This window comes from Pseudophryne corroboree, assembly GCF_028390025.1.
Source record: "Pseudophryne corroboree isolate aPseCor3 chromosome 3 unlocalized genomic scaffold, aPseCor3.hap2 SUPER_3_unloc_22, whole genome shotgun sequence".
Lineage (NCBI taxonomy): Eukaryota > Metazoa > Chordata > Amphibia > Anura > Myobatrachidae > Pseudophryne > Pseudophryne corroboree.
Window position 1 is genome coordinate 212,792 of NW_026967511.1, and position 22,378 is coordinate 235,169.

Below are 22,378 nucleotides of genomic sequence, written 5' to 3' on the forward strand. Positions count from 1 at the left end.
GAACCTGACACACACAGTGATACAGTCATCACCCAGACACATCCCCTGGTGTTACTGTATAATGTCCCATTCCCAGCAGTCACCTCTCCAGTCATCACCCAGACACATCCCCTGGTGTTACTGTATAATGCCCCATTCCCAGCAGTCACCTCTCCAGTCATCACCCAGACACATCCCCTGGTGTTACTGTATAATGCCCCATTCCCAGCAGTCACCTCTCCAGTCATCACCCAGACACGTACCCTGGTGTTACTGTATAACGTCCCATTCCCAGCAGTCACCTCTCCAGTCATCACCCAGACACGTCCCCTGGTGTCACTGTATAATGTCCCATTCCCAGCAGTCACCTCTCCAGTCATCACCCAGACACATCCCCTGGTGTTACTGTATAATGCCCCATTCCCAGCAGTCACCTCTCCAGTCATCACCCGGACACATCCCCTGGTGTTACTGTATAATGCTCCATTCCCAGCAGTCACCTCTCCAGTCATCACCCAGACACATCCCCTGGTGTTACTGAATAATACCCCATTCCCAGCAGTCACCTCTCCAGTCATCACCCAGACACATCCTCTGGTGTTACTGTATAATGTCCCATTCCCAGCAGTCACCTCTCCAGTCATCACCCAGACACATCCCCTGGTGTTACTGTATAATGTCCCATTCCCAGCAGTCACCTCTCCAGTCATCACCCAGACACGTCCCCTGGTGTTACTGTATAATGTCCCATTCCCAGCAGTCACCTCTCCAGTCATCACCCAGACACATCCCCTGGTGTTACTGTATAATGTCCCATTCCCAGCAGTCACCTCTCCAGTCATCACCCAGACACATCCCCTGGTGTTACTGTATAATGTCCCATTCCCAGCAGTCACCTCTCCAGTCATCATCCAGACACATTCCCCGGTGTTACTGTATAATGTCCCATTCCCAGCAGTCACCTCTCCAGTCATCACCCAGACACATCCCCTGGTGTTACTGTATAATACCCCAGTCCCAGCAGTCACCTCTCCAGTCATCACCCAGACACGTCCCCTGGTGTTACTGTATAATACCCCATTCCCAGCAGTCACCTCTCCAGTCACCACCCAGACACATCCCCCGGTGCTACTGTATAATGTCCCATTCCCAGCAGTCACCTCTCCAGTCATCACCCAGACACGTCCCCTGGTGTTACTGTATAATACCCCATTCCCAGCAGTCACCTCTCCAGTCACCACCCAGTCACGTCCCCTGGTGTTACTGTATAATGCCCCATTCCCAGCAGTCACCTCTCCAGTCATCACACAGACACATCCCCTGGTGTTACTGTATAATGTCCCATTCCCAGCATTCACCTCTCCAGTCATCACCCAGACACATCCCCCGGTGTTACTGTATAATGTCCCATTCCCAGCAGTCGCCTCTCCAGTCATCACCCAGACATGTCCCCTGGTGTTACTGTATAATACCCCATTCCCAGCAGTCACCTCTCCAGTCACGTCCCCTGGTGTTACTGTATAATGCCCCATTCCCAGCAGTCACCTCTCCAGTCATCACACAGACACATCCCCTGGTGTTACTGTATAATGCCCCATTCCCAGCAATCACCTCTCCAGTCATCACCCAGACACATCCCCTGGTGTTACTGTATAATGTCCCATTCCCAGCAGTCACCTCTCCAGTCATCACCCAGACACGTCCCCTGGTGTTACTGTATAATGCCCCATTCCCGGCAGTCACCTCTCCAGTCATCACCGAGACACATCCCCTGGTGTTACTGTATAATGTCCCATTCCCAGCAGTCACCTCTTCAGTCATCACCCAGACACGTCCCCCGGTGTTACTGTATAATGTCCTATTCCCGGCAGTCACCTCTCCAGTCATCACCCAGACACGTCCCCTGGTGTTACTGTATAATGTCCCATTTCCAGCAGTCACCTCTCCAGTCATCACCCAGACACGTCCCCCGGTGTTACTGTATAATGTCCTATTCCCAGTAGTCACCTCCCCAGTAATCACCCAGACACATCCCCTGGTGTTACTGTATAATGTCCCATTCCCAGCAGTCACCTCTCCAGTCATCACCCAGACACATCCCCCGATGTTACTGTATAATGCCCCATTCCCAGCAGTCACCTCCCCAGTAATCACCCAGACACATCCCCTGGTGTTACTGTATAATGTCCCATTTCCAGCAGTCACCTCTCCAGTCATCACCCAGACACGTCCCCCGGTGTTACTGTATAATGTCCTATTCCCAGTAGTCACCTCCCCAGTAATCACCCAGACACATCCCCTGGTGTTACTGTATAATGTCCCATTCCCAGCAGTCACCTCTCCAGTCATCACCAAGACACGTCCCCCGATGTTACTGTATAATGCCCCATTCCCAGCAGTCACCTCTCCAGTCATCACCCAGACACGTCCCCTGATGTTACTGTATAATGCCCCATTCCCAGCAGTCACCTCTCCAGTCGTCACCCAGACACATTCCGCTGTGTTACTGTATAATGTCCTAATCCCAGTAGTCACCTCTCCAGTCATCAACCATACACATCCCCTGGTGTTACTGTATAATGTCCCATTCCCAGCAGTCACCTCTCCAGTCATCACGCAGACACATCCCCTGGTGTTACTGTATAATGCCCCATTCCCAGCAGTCACCTCTCCAATCATCACCCAGACACATCCCCCGGTGTTACTGTATAATGCCCCATTCCCAGCAATCACCTCTCCAGTCATCACCCAGACACGCTCCCCAGTGTTAATGTATAATGTCCCATTCCCAGCAGTCACCTCTCCAGTCATCACCCAGACACGTCCCCTGATGTTACTGTATAATGACCCATTCCCAGCAGTCACCTCTCCAGTCGTCACCCAGACACGTCCCCTGGTGTTACTGTATAATGTCCCATTCCCAGCAGTCACCTCTACAGTCGTCACCCAGACACATTCCGCGGTGTTACTGTATAATGTCCTAATCTCAGTAGTCACCTCTCCAGTCATCACCCAGACACATCCGCAGGTGTTACTGTATAATGTCCCATTCCCAGCAGTCACCTCTCCAGTCATCACCCAGACACGTCCCCTGATGTTACTGTATAATGACCCATTCCCAGCAGTCACCTCTCCAGTCGTCACCCAGACACGTCCCCTGGTGTTACTGTATAATGTCCCATTCCCAGCAGTCACCTCTACAGTCGTCACCCAGACACATTCCGCGGTGTTACTGTATAATGTCCTAATCCCAGTAGTCACCTCTCCAGTCATCACCCAGACACATCCGCAGGTGTTACTGTATAATGTCCCATTCCCAGCAGTCACCTCTCCAGTCATCACCCAGACACATCCCCTGGTGTTACTGTATAATGTCCCATTCCCAACAGTCACCTCTCCAGCCACCACCCAGACACGTCCCCTGGTGTTACTGTATAATGTCCCATTCCCAGCAGTCACCTCTCCAGTCATCACCCAGACACGTCCCCCGGTGTTACTGTATAATGTCCCATTCCCAGCAGTCACCTCGCCATTCATCACCCAGACACATCCCCTGGTGTTACTGTATAATGTCCCATTCCCAACAGTCACCTCTCCAGCCACCACCCAGACACGTCCCCTGGTGTTACTGTATAATGTCCCATTCCCATCAGTCACCTCTCCAGTCATCACCCAGACACGTCCCCTGGTGTTACTGTATAATGTCCCATTCCCAGCAGTCACCTCTCCAGTCATCACCCAGACACGTCCCCCGGTGTTACTGTATAATGTCCCATTCCCAGCAGTCACCTCTCCAGTCATCACCCAGACACGTCCCCTGGTGTTACTGTATAATGCCCCATTCCCGGCAGTTACCTTTCCAGTAATCACCGAGACACATCCCCTGGTGTTACTGTATAATGTCCCATTCCCAGCAGTCACCTCTCCAGTCATCACCCAGACACGTCCCCTGGTGTTACTGTATAATGCCCCATTCCCGGCAGTTACCTTTCCAGTAATCACCGAGACACATCCCCCGGTGTTACTGTATAATGTCCCATTCCCAGCAGTCACCTCTCCAGTCATCACCCAGACACGTCCCCTGGTGTTACTGTATAATGCCCCATTCCCGGCAGTTACCTTTCCAGTAATCACCGAGACACATCCCCTGGTGTTACTGTATAATGTCCCATTTACAGCAGTTACCTCTCCAGTCAGCAGCTGAATGATCTTGTTGGTGAGTTCCAGAATCTTCTAGTCATTGTGTCTATCATGTATAAGTGAGTGAGGTGGAGGCACCGTGATGGGGCTCTGGGTCCTGCTCAGTCCTTCGGACGCACAGGGATAGCTGCTGGGTGTCTCACACTCACCAGAAGTCTTCTTCATTATTGTGTAACCCTGCAAAATGGGGGAGACATCAATATCACTGTGAATACTCCCAGATCCCCTCATCTCCCCAGTCATGTCCCTGTATTATTACTATAGATATAAGTGATGTCACTGTGACATTCCCAAATCCACTCACCTCCCCAGTCATGTCCCTGTATTATTACTATAGATATAAGTGATGTCACTGTGACGCTCCCAGATCCCCTCACCTCCCCAGTCATGTCCTTGTATTAATACTATAGATATAAGTGATGTCACTGTGACGCTCCCAGATTCCCTCACCTCCCCAGTCATGTCCCTGTATTATTACTATAGATATAAGTGATGTCACTGTGACATTCTCAAATCCACTCACCTCCCCAGTCATGTCCCTGTATTATTACTATAGATATAAGTGATGTCACTGTGACGCTCCCAGATCCCCTCACCTCCCCAGTCATGTCCCTGTATTATAACTATAGATATAAGTGATGTCACTGTGACATTCCCAAATCCACTCACCTCCCCAGTCATGTCCCTGTATTATTACTATAGATATAAGTGATGTCACTGTGACGCTCCCAGATCCCCTCACCTCCCCAGTCATGTCCTTGTATTATTACTATAGATATAAGTGACGTCACAGTAACGCTTCCAGGAGACTGATATACATTTGCTTCATACTACTCCAATTATCAATTGTTACACATGCCAGGGATATTATAGTCTCTGCTTAAATATATCCTAGAATTTGAGCAATATTTTCAATCCCTTCAATTACATGTAATAAAATGTATAATAATAATAACAATAATAATAATAATAATAATAATAATAACAACGACGACACTAAAGGCTGCACCCTAGTATTATAATAATAATAACAACAACAACAACAACAAACAGATGTCTTTAATAACAGTACACCAAAGGCTGCTCGTCCTGTCTAATAATAACAGGACATCACAGGCTGCTCCTCCTGTATAATAATAATAATAATAATAATAATAATAATAATAATAATAATAATAATAATAACAACAACTGGACACAACAGGTTTCTCCTCCTGAATAATAATAACAACAACAACAACAACAACAACAACAACAGGACACCACAGGCTGTTCCTTCTGTATAATAATAATAATAATAATAACTGGACACAACAGGCTGCTCCCCCTGTTAAATAATAATAATAATAATAATAATAATAATAATAATAATAATAAGACACCACAGGCTGCTCCTCCTTTATAATAATAACAACAACAGGACACCACAGGCTGCTCCCCCTGTATAAAAATAATAATAACAACAGGACACTACAGGCTGCTCCCCCTGTATAATAATAAAACAGGACACCACAGGCTGTTCCTTCTGTATAATAATAATAATAATAATAATAATAATAATAATAACTGGACACAACAGGCTGCTCCCCCTGTTAAATAATAATAATAATAATAATAATAAGACACCACAGGCTGCTCCTCCTTTATAATAATAACAACAACAGGACACCACAGGCTGCTCCCCCTGTATAAAAATAATAATAACAACAGGACACTACAGGCTGCTCCCCCTGTATAATAATAAAACAGGACACCACAGGCTGTTCCTTCTGTATAATAATAATAATAATAATAATAATAATAATAATAATAATAATAATAATAATAACTGGACACAACAGGCTGCTCCCCCTGTTAAATAATAATAATAATAATAATAATAAGACACCACAGGCTGCTCCCCTTATATAATATTATTATTATCATTAATAATAATAATAATAATAATAATAATAATAACTGGACATCGCAGGCTGCTCCTCTTGTATAATAATAAAAACAACAACAACAGGACACCACAGTCCGCTCCCCCTTTAAAATAATACTAATAATAATACTAAAAATAATAACAACACCAACAACAACAGGACACCACAGGCTGCTCCCTCTGTATATTAAAAATAACAGGACACCACAGGCTGCTAATTCTGTATATTATTATTAACAGGAAACCATAGGCTGCTCCTCCTGTATAATAATAATAATACCAGCAGTGATCGCAAAAACGCGCTATAGCGCGTATTTTACCCCATAATGAGGATCGGGGACTCTCTTTTACAAAATGAGTGCGTCCCTGGGGACGCGCTCCGTTGTAGGCCGTCCTGTAGCTCCTTTGATCTCTCCGCGGGTCCCGCTGCCAATCTTGTGGCTTCATTGATGTCTCTGGGTCCAGCGGCCAATCCTGTGGTGCCAGGTCCAGCGGCCAATCCTGTGGTGCCAGGTCCAGCGGCCAATCACATGTATACACAGAGCTCTCCCTCTCAAACCCCTCCAATAGCCGGGCTTCCGGGAGGGCTAGTAGACGGGGAGGAGGAGCTGTTGGTGCCTTTTACTCCTGTATGCAGCGCCGGCACCCGTACTCAGAAGGCGGCCCGAATTGCAGCGTTAACAGGCTCTCTCTGCAGCCTCCCGTCTCCTCCCCGTCCCACCGCTGCTATTCACTTCTCCCCCCTCACCGCCGCGGCCACTCAGGATGCGGGGTCATGCGCCGGTGGATTCAAAGGCTCAGCGCGGCACTTACAACGCTGAGTCCTGAGTGCCCGCGGCGGTGGGGGGTAAAAGCGAATAGCAGGGCTGGGACGGGGAGGAGACGGGTGGCCGCAGAGAAAGCCTGTTAATGCTGTAGAAGAGGTTACTACATCCCGCCCACAGCAGTAAGGATCTGAAGAGAAGAATTTCAAGCAGCACCTGGCATGGAGGATTCATGTTAGTAATAAACATATGGGTAATTGGGATGGCAGCAGCTAACGATTCAAACACTGGGGGTGGGGGCAGTGCCCAGCATACACCAACACAAATGCACACATTGGCCAGCCCCACCCCCATATACCCACACCCTCCATAGCCACACAGTGCCATCACATGCACCCCACCAACCACACAGTGCCCATCATACACACCCCCAATACCCACACATTGCCCATTATACACACACAGTGCCAATCATACACACACAGTGCCAATCATACACACTCCCCACAACGTGTTCACACTGCCCATTATACACACACCCATCTGACACCCCCTCCACTGACACCCGTGATCACTGTGTCTGGGGACGACAACTGGGGGTCCAAGATGGTGGCTACAATGTCCCTAAGTGGTCACCTGGTGCAATGTGTGTAACGTGCTCTACCTGGCGCAATGTGTATAACGTGCTCTACCTGGCGCATTGTGTGTAACGTGCTCTACCCGCTGCAATGTGTATAACGTGCTCTACCTGCTGCAATGTGTATAACGTGCTCTACCCGGCGCATTGTGTGTAACGTGCTCTGCCCGGCGCAATGTATATAATGTGCTCTACCTGCTGCAATGTGTATAACGTGCTCTACCTGTTGCAATGTGTATAACGTGCTCTACCCGGCGCATTGTGTGTAACGAGCTCTGCACGGCGCAATGTGTATAACGTGCTCTACCCGGCGCAATGTGTATAACGTGCTCTGCCCGGCGCATTGTGTGTAACGAGCTCTGCACGGCGCAATGTGTATAACGTGCTCTACCCGGCGCAATGTGTATAACGTGCTCTGCCCGGCACATTGTGTGTAACGTGCTCTGCCCGGCGCAATGTGTATAACGTGCTCTACCCGGCGCAATGTGTATAACGTGCTCTGCCCGGCACATTGTGTGTAACGTGCTCTGCCCGGCGCAATGTGTATAACGTGCTCTGCCCGGCGCAATGTGTATAACGTGCTCTACCTGGTGCAATGTTTTATATGTGCTTTACCTGGTGCAGTGTGTCTAAGTGTTCTACCTGGCGCAATGTGTATAACGTGCTCTACCTGGCGCATTGTGTATAACGTGCTCTACCTTGTGCAGTGTTTATATTTGCTTTACCTGGTGCAATGTATATAACATGCACTACCGGACGCATTGTGTATAACGTGCTCTACCTGGTGCAATGTGTATAAGCGGCACTTCTGTGTGGTGTAATGTGAATTGGCACTATTATGTAGTCACGCCCCTTCCGCATGAAGCCACGCCCCTTAAATTTTGCAGCGCGCCTTCGGCGCGCACTGCCTACCCTTTCCTATCTCGCAGGTGGAACACCAATTCACTTCATGCCTAGGGCACCAAAATGTCTACTTACAGCTCTGGTGCAGGGTGTCCTGCATGCTACACAGCCCAGCAGCACTGTCACCCCATCCCCCCACCTTGCAAAACTTTTGTAATGTCCAAACAAGATTAAGATTAATAAGAACCTTTATTCCGATGGGACCCAGAAAAAGAACGGTAGGACCCCAATTTTTGAAAGTGAGGGGTCCCTGGGACCCACTTTTTTTTTGGATCAGCGCGATCACTGACCAGGACACCACGGGCCGCTCCCTCTGTATAATAATAATAATAATAATAATAATAATAATAATAATAAAAACAACAACAACAGAAGACCACAAGCTGCTCCTCCTGTATAATAATAACAACAGGACACCACGGGCAGCTCCCCCTGTATAATAATAACAATAACAGGACACCACAGGCTGCTCCCCCAGTATAATCATAATAACAGGACACCACAGGCCATTCCCCCTGTATAATATTAATTAACAGGACACCACAGGATGCTCCGCCTGTATAATAATAATAATAATAATAACAATAGCATGACACCACAGGCTGCTCATTCTGTATAATAACAACAACAACAACAACAACAACAACAGGATATCACAGGGTGCTCCTCCTGTGTAGTAATAATAATAACAATAATAATAATACAAAAATAATAATAATAATAATTAAATGACACCACAGGCTGCTACTCCTGTATAATAATAATAATAATAATAATAATAATAATAACAGGACATCACAGGCTGCTCCTCCTGTACAATAATAATAACAGGACACCCCATGCTGCTCCCCTGTATAATAATAATAGGAAACCACAGGCTGCTCCTCCTGTATAATAGCAGGACACCACAGTCTGCTCCTCCTGTATAATAATAATATTAATAATAATAATTACAGGACACCACAAGCTGCTCCTCCTGCATAATAATAATAATAAGAATAATAATCATCATCATAACAGAACACAACATGCTCCTACTCCTGTATAATATTATTATTAATAACAACAACAACAACAATAATCAAAGGACACCATAGGATGCTCCATCTGTATAATAATAATAATAATAATAATAATAATAATAACTGGACGACACAGGCTGCTCCTCCTTTATAATAATAATAATAATAATAATAATAATAATAATAAAAAAATAATAATAATAATAATAATAATTAAAGGACACCACAGGCTGCTCCTCCTGTATAAAAATAATAATAATAATAATAATAATAATAGGACACCACAGGCTGCTCCTCCTTTATAATAATAACAACAGGACACCACAGGCTGCTCCCCCTGTATAATAATAATAATAATAATAACAGGACACCACAGGCTGCTCCTCCTTTATAATAATAACAACAGGACACCACAGGCTGCTCCCCCTGTATAATAATAATAATAATAATAATAACAAGACACCACAGGCTGCTCCTCCTTTATAATAATAACAACAGGACACCACAGGCTGCTCCCCCTGTATAATAATAATAATAATAATAACAGGACACCACAGGCTGCTCCTCCTTTATAATAATAACAACAGGACACTACAGGCTGCTCCCCCAGTATAATAATAAAACAGGACACTACAGGCTGCTCCGCCTGTATAATAATATTAACAACAACAACAGGACACCACGGGCTGCTCCCCCAGTACAATAAAAGGACACCACAGGCTGCTCCCGCTGTATAATAATAATAACAACAACAGGACACCACAGGCTGCTCCCCCTGTATAGTAAGACGCCATTACCTGATCTCCACGGACGGTTGGTTCTATATCGGAGGGGCTGAAGAGACCTTGTGACGTATTGAGGGGAGGAGCTATGTCACCAGGGGGTGGAGCTACGGGCGAACAGGGTACCCTGAAAAGTACGCTCGCCACGCTTCGGGCACGGTGGCTCGCTCCGCTCCGCTCACCACCTAATTACTAAAGGTAATAGTTGGTGGTGTGGATAGTAGAGGAACTATCCCGCTGGCCTAGCTCCTCCCCCTTGCGTCGTAACTCCTCCCCCTTACGGAAAAGGTCCCTTAGCCCACTTGATTCTAGCATCTACCCTCCACCGGACACTGGGAGGCCGCAACAGTCGATTAAACCTCACTTCCTGTATGTAGAACGCACTGACCGGAAGTAAGGTAGGCCGGAAGTAAGGTGGAACGCACAGGCAAGAAGTAGGGAATGATTGGCACAGGCTGCTTTCTTGTGACTGGCCCCTCCCCTCCTATACCCCGCCCACAGCCCCGAGCTTTGTAATGAATGTTACCATACATATCCTCAGTGCAGGAGGCCGGCGGCCATTTTCTTGTAGACCAGTCCGGCAGCAGCAATAGGTTCCCTGGCCGTTCAGTGACGTCAGGAGCGGCGGCCATTTTCCCCTGGTCTGAGCTCCGCCTTCCTTCTATCATTCCCACAAGGCAGCAGGAGCAGAGAGCAGCCATTGCTGTGTCTGGCAGCAGGTAATGATATTATTATTATTATTCTATAGGCTGAGCAGCTCTGGTGTCAGGTTCTGTACTACAGGGGGAGCAGCCTCTGGTGCCTTGTTATAGTGCAGCTGGAGCAGCCTCTGGTGCTGCATTATCCCTGTACAGGTGGCTGACACTCTAGTGTCCTATTACTGTAATACAGGTGGTGCAGACCCCGCCGTTACCGTAATACAGGGGGGCGCAGACCCCGCCGTTACCGTAGTACAGGTGGCGCAGACCCCGCCGTTACCGTAATACAGGTGGCGCAGACCCCGCCGTTACCGTAATACAGGTGGTGCAGACTCCGACGTTACCATAATACAGGTGGCGCAGACTCCGCCGTTACCGTAATAAAGGTGGCGCAGACCCCGCCGTTACCGTAATACAGGTGGCGCAGACCTCGCCGTAACAGTAATACAGGTGGCGCAGACACCGCCGTTACCGTAATACAGGTGGCGCAGATCCCGCCGTTACCGTAATACAGGTGGCGCAGGCCCCGCCGTTACCGTAATACAGGTGGCGCAGGCCCCGCCGTTACCATAATACAGGTGGCGCAGACCCCGCCGTTATCGTATTACAGGGGGCGCAGACCCCGCTGTTAATGTAATACAGGTGGCACATACCCCACGGGTACCGTAATACAGGTGCCGCAGACCCCGCCGTTACCGTAATACAGGTGACGCAGACCTCGCCGTTACAGTAATACAGGTGGCGCAGACACCGCCGTTACCGTAATACAGGTGGCGCAGACCCCGCCGTTACCGTAATACAGATGACGCAGACCCAGCCGTTCCCGTAATACAGGTGGCGCAGACCCAGCCGTTCCCGTAATACAGGTGGCGCAGACCCCGCCGTTACCGTAATACAGGTGGCGCAGACCCCGCCGTTACCGTAATACAGGTGGCGCAGACCCCGCCGTTACCGTAATACAGGTGACGCAGACCTCGCCGTTACAGTAATACAGGTGGCGCAGACACCGCCATTACCGTAATACAGGTGGCGCAGACCCCGCCGTTACCGTAATACAGGTGGCGCAGACCCCGCCGTTACCGTAATACAGGTGGCGCAGATCCTGCCGTTACCATAATACAGGTGGCGCAGACCCCGCCGATACCGTAATACAGGTGGCGCAGGCCCCGCTGTTACCGTAATACAGATGACGCAGATCCCGCCGTTACCGTATTACAGGGGGCGCAGACCCTGCTGTTAACGTAATACAGGTGGCGCAGACCCAGCCGTTCCCGTAATACAGGTGGCGCAGACCCCGCCGTTACCGTAATACAGGTGGCGCAGACCCCGCTGTTACCGTAATACAGGTGTTGCAGGCCCTGCCGTTACCGTAATACAGGTGGCGCAGACCCCGCCGTTACCGTAATACAGATGACGCAGACCCAGCCGTTACCGTAATACAGGTGGCGCAGACCCAGTTGTTCCCGTAATACAGGTGGCACATACCCCACAGTTACCGTAATACAGGTGGCGCAGACCCCGCCGTTACCGTAATACAGGTGGCGCAGACACAACCGTTACCATAATACAGGTGGCGCAGACCCCGCCATTACCGTAATACAGGTGGCGCAGACCCCGCCGTTACCGTAATACAGGTGGCGCAGACCCCGCAGTTACCGTAATACAGGTGACGCAGACCTCGCCGTTACAGTAATACAGGTGGCGCAGACACCGCCATTACCGTAATACAGGTGGCGCAGATCCCGCCGTTACCGTAATACAGGTGGCGCAGATCCCGCCGTTACCGTAATACAGGTGGTGCAGACTCAGCCGTTCCCGTAATACAGGTGGCGCAGACCCAGCCGTTCCTGTAATACAGGTGGCGCAGACCCCGCCGTTCCTGTAATACAGGTGGCGCAGACCCCGCCGTAACCGTAATACAGGTGGCGCAGACCCCGCCGTTACCGTAATACAGGTGGCGCAGACCCCGCCGATACCGTAATACAGGTGGCGCAGGCCCCGCTGTTACCGTAATACAGGTGGCGCAGATCCCGCCATTACCGTAATACAGGGGGCGCAGACCCTGCTGTTAACGTAATACAGGTGGCACATACCCCACGGGTACCGTAATACAGGTGCCGCAGACCCCGCCGTTACCGTAATACAGGTGGCGCAGACCCCGCCGTTACAGTAATACAGGTGGCGCAGACACCGCCGTTACCGTAATACAGGTGGCGCAGACCCCGCCGTTACCGTAATACAGATGACGCAGACCCTGCCGTTCCCGTAATACAGGTGGCGCAGACCCAGCCGTTCCCGTAATACAGGTGGCACATACCCCACGGTTACCGTAATACAGGTGGCGCAGGCCCCGCTGTTACCGTAATACAGGTGGCACATACCCCACGGGTACCGTAATACAGGTGCCGCAGACCCCGCCGTTACCGTAATACAGGTGGCGCAGATCCCGCCGTTACCGTAATACAGGTGGCGCAGATCCCGCCGTTACCGTAATACAGGTGGCGCAGACTCAGCCGTTCCCGTAATACAGGTGGCGCAGACCCAGCCGTTCCCGTAATACAGGTGGCGCAGACCCCGCTGTTACCGTAATACAGGTGTTGCAGGCCCTGCCGTTACCGTAATACAGGTGTCGCAGGCTCTGCCGTTACCGTAATACAGGTGGCGCAGGCTCTGCCGTTACCGTAATACAGATGACGCAGACCCAGCCGTTCCCGTAATACAGGTGGCACATACCCCACAGTTACCGTTATACAGGTGGCGCAGACCCCGCCGTTACCGTAATACAGGTGGCGCAGACCCCGCCGTTACCGTAATACAGGTGGCACAGATCCCGCCGTTACCGTAATACAGGTGACGCAGACCTCGCCGTTACAGTAATACAGGTGGCGCAGACACTGCCGTTACCATAATACAGGTGGCACAGATCCCGCCGTTACCGTAATACAGGTGGCGCAGACCCCGCCGATACCGTAATACAGGTGGCGCAGGCCCCGCTGTTACCGTAATACAGGTGGCGCAGATCCCGCCGTTACCGTATTACAGGGGGCGCAGACCCTGCTGTTAACGTAATACAGGTGGCACATACCCCACGGGTACCGTAATACAGGTGCCGCAGACCCCGCCGTTACCGTAATACAGGTGGCGCAGACCCCGCCGTTACAGTAATACAGGTGGCGCAGACACCGCCGTTACCGTAATACAGGTGGCACAGATCCCGCCGTTACCGTAATACAGGTGGCGCAGACCCCGCCGTTACCGTAATACAGATGACGCAGACCCTGCCGTTCCCGTAATACAGGTGGCGCAGACCCAGCCGTTCCCGTAATACAGGTGGCACATACCCCACGGTTACCGTAATACAGGTGGCGCAGACCCCGACGTTACCGTAATACAGGTGGCGCAGACCCCGCAGTTACCGTAATACAGGTGACGCAGACCTCGCCGTTACAGTAATACAGGTGGCGCAGACACCGCCGTTACCGTAATACAGGTGGCGCAGATCCCGCCGTTACCGTAATACAGGTGGCGCAGATCCCGCCGTTACCGTAATACAGGTGGCGCAGACACCGCCATTACCGTAATACAGGTGGCGCAGATCCCGCCGTTACCGTAATACAGGTGGCGCAGATCCCGCCGTTACCGTAATACAGGTGGTGCAGACTCAGCCGTTCCCGTAATACAGGTGGCGCAGACCCAGCCGTTCCTGTAATACAGGTGGCGCAGACCCCGCCGTTCCCGTAATACAGGTGGCGCAGACCCCGCCGTAACCGTAATACAGGTGGCGCAGACCCCGCCGTTACCGTAATACAGGTGGCGCAGACCCCGCCGATACCGTAATACAGGTGGCGCAGGCCCCGCTGTTACCGTAATACAGGTGGCGCAGATCCCGCCATTACCGTAATACAGGGGGCGCAGACCCTGCTGTTAACGTAATACAGGTGGCACATACCCCACGGGTACCGTAATACAGGTGCCGCAGACCCCGCCGTTACCGTAATACAGGTGGCGCAGACCCCGCCGTTACAGTAATACAGGTGGCGCAGACACCGCCGTTACCGTAATACAGGTGGCACAGATCCCGCCGTTACCGTAATACAGGTGGCGCAGACCCCGCCGTTACCGTAATACAGATGACGCAGACCCTGCCGTTCCCGTAATACAGGTGGCGCAGACCCAGCCGTTCCCGTAATACAGGTGGCACATACCCCACGGTTACCGTAATACAGGTGGCGCAGACCCCGACGTTACCGTAATACAGGTGGCGCAGACCCCGCAGTTACCGTAATACAGGTGACGCAGACCTCGCCGTTACAGTAATACAGGTGGCGCAGACACCGCCGTTACCGTAATACAGGTGGCGCAGATCCCGCCGTTACCGTAATACAGGTGGCGCAGATCCCGCCGTTACCGTAATACAGGTGGCGCAGACTCAGCCGTTCCCGTAATACAGGTGGCGCAGACCCAGCCGTTCCCGTAATACAGGTGGCGCAGACCCCGCTGTTACCGTAATACAGGTGTTGCAGGCCCTGCCGTTACCGTAATACAGGTGTCGCAGGCTCTGCCGTTACCGTAATACAGGTGGCGCAGACCCCGCCGTTACCGTAATACAGATGACGCAGACCCAGCCGTTCCCGTAATACAGGTGGCACATACCCCACAGTTACCGTAATACAGGTGGCGCAGACCCCGCCGTTACCGTAATACAGGTGGCGCAGACCCCGCCGTTACCGTAATACAGGTGGCACAGATCCCGCCGTTACCGTAATACAGGTGACGCAGACCTCGCCTTTACAGTAATACAGGTGGCGCAGACACCGCCGTTACCGTAATACAGGTGGCACATATCCCGCCGTTACCGTAACACAGGTGGCGCAGACCCGCCGTTACCATAATACAGGTGGAGCGGACCCCATTGTTACCGTAATACGGGTGGCGGTGACCCCGCCGTTACCGTAATACAGGGGGCGCAGACCCCACGTTACAGTAATACAGGCGACGCAGACCCCGCCGTTACCGTGATACAGGTGGCGCAGACCCCGCCGTTACCGTAATACAGGTGGCGCAGACCCCGCCGTTACCGTAATACAGGTGTCGCAGGCCCCGCTATTACCGTAATACAGGTGGCGCAGATCCCGCCATTACCGTAATACAGGTGGCACAGATCCCGCCGTTACCGTAATACAGGTGGCGCAGACTCAGCCGTTCCCGTAATACAGGTGGCGCAGACCCAGCCGTTCCCTGTAATACAGGTGGCGCAGACCCCGCTGTTACCGTAATAGAGGTGTCGCAGGCCCTGCCGTTACCGTAATACAGGTGGCGCAGATCCCGCCATTACCGTATTACAGGGGGCGCAGACCCCGCTGTTAACGTAATACAGGTGGCACATACCCCACGGTTACCGTAATACAGGTGGCGCAGACCCCGCCGTTACCGTAATACAGGTGACGCATACCTCGCCGTTACAGTAATACAGGTGGCGCAGACACCGCCGTTACCGTAATACAGGTGGCACATATCCCGCCGTTACTGTAATACAGGTGGCGCAGACCCCGCCGTTACCGTAATACAGGTGGAGCGGACCCCTTTGTTACCGTGATACAGGTGGCGCAGACCCCGCCGTTACCGTGATATAGGTGGCGCAGACCCCGCCGTTACCGTAATACAGGTGGAGTGGACCCCGCCGTTACCGTGATACAGGTGGCGCAGACCCCGCTGTTACCGTTATACAGGTGGCGCGGACCCCGCCGTTACCGTAATACAGGCAGCGCGGAGCCCGCCGTTACCGTAATACAGGCGGCGCGGACAACACCGTAACCGTAATACAGGTGGTGCAGACCCCGCCATTACTGTTATACAGGTGGCGCAGACACAGCCGTTACCGTAATCTCTCTATAATATTAAAAACAAAATGATATGGTTATATCTCAGGATAAGGATTGCCACTGCACCACCAACTTAAAGGTGGAACCAGACTACCCTGCAAATATATATATATATATATATACATGAAAAGCATCCTACATTTTAACAGAATTTACAAGGAATTGCATTATAGATGGATGATCATTTTTATTACTTTAATATCGTATCTTATCCTCTTCTTTATTTGGTTATGCTGGTACTCGGGTCCCGGGGAGACATGAGCACGCGGCCACGAGGACTGGATTACGGCAAGTGTCAGACCATCAGTAGTTTAAGAACACGGAGCCCGGGCCAGGGATGATGTAACCAGTGTCGGACTGGTGCATTAAGGGCCCACCGGGCAAATGCAGTGGTAGGGGCCCCTGCTTAAGAGTGTGGCCAGGCAATAATGGAGTTGTGGCCAACCACCACAGAATCCAGGCTAACCAGTAGAGAGTGCATGGGCTGAGCCACCATGATAAATATATATATAGTAAACACTGCTTGTGTGTGCATGGTCATGTAGAAGATTAATAACAGGAGGAGTTAGGTCCACAGGCAGTGGGGCCCACCGGTGGTTTCCCCTGTGTTCCAGTCCGACCCTGGATGTAACACAAAATCACATGACCTTATGCCCGGCTGTGACTGGTTCCTTTAGCCTTTAAAGCCATTCCAGGTCGGGCAGTCGGGTTTGCCCTGACGAAGTGATTGTGAAACGTGCACGTGGACGTTTCTAGAGCGGCGGTAAGGCCCAAATCGAGCTACAATTAATAGAGCATGTCACAGGGACGTGTGTAAGGAGTAAGGCTGTGGATGGGACAGTATCGGTGCATTCTGGCTGTGTCACGTGTACACTCTCCATGATATGGTGTACTAATCACATGGAACTAATGATACTAGCATGCTGCTAACATTAAATGTACAGAACAGTATCGTTGTGGGTAAAGCGTTATGCAACTCCCTCCCTGCTTGTGACTAGACACCATATGGTTAAAACTTGATACAAGTGTGCAAAACATCACGTTTATTATACCTACCTTAATAGCTGGTTAAAATATCCTATGATACATACCAATAGGGCATGCAGTACACACTAATCCCGCTGAATAAGGACAGCTGCAGCAAGTTATGATATAAGACACATTGGGGTCTATTCACCGACAGTTCAATAGCGCCGGTAATGAGCTCCCGGCGCTATTTAATACAGCGCCAAATTACACTTAATTGTTGGGAATTCTTCTCTCACCCCGGGGGATGAGATAGGAAATCCAACAAAAGTGCTGATTCTGTCGGGAATCAGCATCACGGCGGGGAGTTAAGTCACGGTATGTGCTACAGTGAACGACTACGTAACAGTGTAACAGCTGACATAGGCCCCCATTCCGAGTTGATCGCTCGCTAGCTACTTTTAGCAGCCGTGCAAACGCATAGTCGCCGCCCACGGGGCAATGTATTTTTGCTTTGCAAGTGTGCGAACGCCTGTGCATCCGTGCGCAGCAAAAACATTTTGTGCAGTTTTTGAGTAGCTCTGGACTTAGTCAGCCCTTGTGGTCACTTCAGCCTGTCCGGGACCGGAATTGACGTCAGACACCCGCCCTCCAAACGCCTGGACACGCCTGCATTTTTCCAACCACTCCCAGAAAACGGACAGTTGCCACCCACAAACGCCCTCTTCCTGTCAGTCGCCCGTGCAATTGCCAGTGCAAAAGGATTCTTCGTTAAATCCATTCGCACGGACGATTGCACGTCGTACCTGTGCAAAACGCGCCTGCGCATTGCAGTAAATACGCATGCGCAGTTCTGACCTGATCGCAGCGCAGCGAAAAACGCCAGCGAGCGATCAACTCGGAATGAGGGCCATTGTGCAAATCGTTACACGTTAGCATATTTGACCTGTCCCACAATAATATACGTATGGTTATAGATACATGATAAGGGACAAGCATATATTCTAACTGAGGTCAATATGCAAAGTTAGATCGATATTCTCTCATCCGTCACTGTGATATACCCTTTGACAATTTGGTGCACCATACAGGGGTATATACTTGGAATAAATATAATAGGGGCAGAATTGTGAAACAACCATGCAGTGGATTTGGTCCCATGAAGTGCCGACGCGTTTCCAAACAACATTGAATTGAATAAATAAATACACAGTGAATTCATTTTTAATCGATATGATATCTTTATATGTTGCAATTTTCCTATATATTTTTCACATCAGTTTTTAATTGACTAATAATAAAAGTTAAATTTAAACATAATTCTATTTCTCTCTATAGTGTGCCAACCAAGAGACAAACTTTCTTTGCCTTTTATTACATAGTAACACCAGGGGATGTGTCTGGGTGATGACTGGAGAGGTGACTGCTGGGAATTGGGCATTATACAGTAACACCGGGGGACGTGTCTGTGTGATGACGGGAGAGGTGACTGCTGGGAATGGGGCATTATACAGTAACACCAGGGGATGTGTCTGGGTGATGACTGGAGAGGTGACTGCTGGGAATGGGGCATTATACAGTAACAACAGGGGACGTGTCTGTGTGATGACGGGAGAGGTGACTGCTGGGAATGGGACATTATACAGTAACACCAGGGGATGTGTCTGGGTGATGACTGGAGAGGTGACTGCTGGGAATGGGACATTATACAGTAACACCAGGGGATGTGTCTGGGTGATGACTGGAGAGGTGACTGCTGGGAAAGGGGCATTATACAGTAACACCAGGGGATGTGTCTGGGTGATGACTGGAGAGGTGACTGCTGGGAATGGGACATTATACAGTAACACCAGGTAATGTGTCTGGGTGATGACTGGAGAGGTGACTGCTGGGAATGGGACATTATACAGTAACACCAGGGGATGTGTCTGGGTGATGACTGGAGAGGTGACTGCTGGGAATGGAGCATTATACAGTAACACCAGGGGATGTGTCTGGGTGATGACTGGAGAGGTGACTGCTGGGAATGGGACATTATACAGTAACACCAGGGGATGTGTCTGGGTGATGGCTGTAGAGGTGACTGCTGGGAATGGGGCATTATACAGTAACACCAGGGGATGTGTCTGGTTGATGACTGGAGAGGTGACTGCTGGGAATGGGACATTATACAGTAACACCAGGGGATGTGTCTGGCTGATGACTGGAGAGGTGACTGCTGGGAATGGGGTATTATACAGTAACACAGGGGACGTGTCTGGGTGATGACTGGAGAGGTGACTGCTGGGAATGGGGCATTATACAGTAACACCAGGGGATGTGTCTGGTTGATGACTGGAGAGGTGACTGCTGGGAATGGGACATTATACAGTTACACCAGGGGACGTGTCTGGGTGATGACTGGAGAGGTGACTGCTGGGAATGGGACATTATACAGTAACACCAGGGGACGTGTCTGGGTGATGACTGGAGAGGTGACTGCTGGGAATGGGGCATTATACAGTAAAACCAGGGGAGGTGTCTGGGTGATGACTGGAGAGGTGACTGCTGGGAATGGGACATTATACAGTAACATCGGGGGACGTGTCTGGGTGATGACTGGAGAGGTGACTGCTGGGAATGGGACATTATACAGTAAAACCAGGGGAGGTGTCTGGGTGATGACTGGAGAGGTGACTGCTGGGAATGGGACATTATACAGTAACACCGGGGGACGTGTCTGGGTGATGACTGGAGAGGTGACTGCTGGGAATGGAGCATTATACAGTAATACCAGGGGATGTGTCTGGGTGATGTCTGGAGAGGTGACTGCTGGGAATGGCACATTATACAGTAACACCAGGGGATGTGTCTGGGTGATCACTGGAGAGGTGACTGCTGGGAATGGGACATTATACAGTAACACCGGGGGATGTGTGGGATGGGGCATTATACTGTAACACCGGGGGACGTGTCTAGGTGATGACTGGAGAGGTGACTGCTGGGAATGGGGGCATTATACAGTAACACCAGGGGATGTGTCTGGGTGATGACTGGAGAGGTGACTGCTGGGAATGGGACATTATACAGTAACACCGGGGGATGTGTCTGGGTGAATGGGACATTATACAGTAACACCAGGGGATGTGTCTGGGTGATGAATGGAGAGGTGACTGCTGGGAATGGGACATTATACAGTAACACCGGGGGATGTGTCTGGGTGATGACTGGAGAGGTGACTGCCTTGGAATGGGACATTATACAGTAACACCAGGGGATGTGTCTGGGTGATGACTGGAGAGGTGACTGCTGGGAATGGGACATTATACAGTAACATCGGGGGACGTGTCTGGGTGATGACTGGAGAGGTGACTGCTGGGAATGGGGCATTATACAGTAACACCAGGGGACGTGTCTGGGTGATGACTGGAGAGGTGACTGCTGGGAATGGGACATTATACAGTAACACCGGGGGATGTGTCTGGGTGATGACTGGAGAGGTGATTGCTGGGAATGGGACATTATACAGTAACATCGGGGGACGTGTCTGGGTGATGACTGGAGAGGTGACTGCTGGGAATGGGGCATTATACAGTAACACCGGGGGATGTGTCTGGGTGATGACTGGAGAGGTGACTGCTGGGAATGGGACATTATACAGTAACACCAGGGGATGTGTCTGGGTGATGACTGGAGAGGTGACTGCTGGGAATGGGACATTATACAGTAACACCACGGGATGTGTCTGGGTGATGACTGGAGAGGTGACTGCTGGGAATGGGACATTATACAGTAACACCAGGGGATGTGTCTGGGTGATGACTGGAGAGGTGACTGCTAGGAATGGGGCATTATACAGTAATACTGGGTGATGTGTTTGGGTGATGACTGGAGAGGTGACTGCTTGGAATGGGACATTATACAGTAACACCAGGGCACGTGTCTGGGTGATGACTGGAGAGGAGACTGCTGGGAATGGGGCATTATACAGTAACACCAGGGGATGCGTCTGGGTGATGACTGGAGAGGTGACTGCTGGGAATGGGACATTATACAGTAACACCAGGGGATGTGTCTGGGTGATGACTGGAGTGGTGACTGCTGGGAATGGGGCATTATACAGTAACACCGGGGGTTGTGTCTGGGTGATGACTGGAAAGGTGACTGCTGGAAATGGGGCATTATACAGTAACACCAGGGGATGTGTCTGGGTGATGACTGGAGAGGTGACTGCTGGGAATGGGACATTATACAGTAACACCAGGGGATGTGTCTGGGTGATGACTGGAGAGGTGACTGCTGGGAATGGGGCATTATACAGTAAAACCAGGGGAGGTGTCTGGGTGATGACTGGAGAGGTGACTGCTGGGAATGGGACATTATACAGTAACATCGGGGGACGTGTCTGGGTGATGACTGGAGAGGTGACTGCTGGGAATGGGACATTATACAGTAAAACCAGGGGAGGTGTCTGGGTGATGACTGGAGAGGTGACTGCTGGGAATGGGACATTATACAGTAACACCGGGGGACGTGTCTGGGTGATGACTGGAGAGGTGACTGCTGGGAATGGAGCATTATACAGTAATACCAGGGGATGTGTCTGGGTGATGTCTGGAGAGGTGACTGCTGGGAATGG

The 22,378-nt window shown here is 50.5% G+C and overlaps 1 pseudogene; it reads right to left on the reverse strand.

Moving 5' to 3' along the window:
* The window catches only part of LOC134983729 (zinc finger protein 585A-like), a 37,705-nt pseudogene extending 27,135 nt beyond the window's left edge, over positions 1–10,570 (reverse strand).
* Between the last annotated feature and the right edge of the window lie 11,808 nt (positions 10,571–22,378).